The following is a 626-nucleotide window of genomic DNA, read 5'->3' as shown; positions in this document are numbered from 1 at the left end:
CTCTGGAAGGTTCCTAAGGGTTAAAACAGGAAGAACTAGGCGCTCAAGTCCCACCCTTGACACTACTCCGCTGCATGACAAGGGACAGGCCATTCAGCCTCTCCATGCCTCCTCTTCATGTGTAAACTGGGACTCATAATATTTATAAAATAATGGGCACTCTCAGGGCACAATTACTATATTGCTGTACAGTTAAAGATCAGTGTTGTAAAATTAAACTGATCTGGTTCTAATTGCCTCAAAGGCTGAAGCCCAAGCATTTGAAATGGAAAGAAGTGGAGAGAAGGTGGACTTGGCTGATTGGTATGGAAACAGTTGGGCCAAGAGCCAGAAATTTTTCTTTGTAGCACTACGGCTGGTTTCACTCTAAGAAGCTCTGCTCAGATGCTGTGGAACATTTAGCCCGGTGGAGTGGATGGCACTGTGCACTATTAGGTTTCCACAAGTATGGGCAGTGGTACTTTTAAGACGATATCACCATCGCCAGGTGTGAAGGTACAGCTTATGATTGATGCATATTGTGTTTGTAGCCTTGACTGCGAATCCTGAAATGTAGTCCTTAAAAAAATTTCCTTCTGTACATCTTCAAAAGCTTATGCGACTGACATCCTTCCTTGTAAGCACCA

The sequence above is a fragment of the Crocuta crocuta genome, unplaced genomic scaffold (genome assembly GCF_008692635.1).
Source record: "Crocuta crocuta isolate KB4526 unplaced genomic scaffold, BGI_CrCroc_1.0 scaffold97, whole genome shotgun sequence".
Taxonomy (NCBI): Eukaryota; Metazoa; Chordata; class Mammalia; order Carnivora; family Hyaenidae; genus Crocuta; species Crocuta crocuta.
This window is presented reverse-complemented; position numbering follows the sequence as displayed.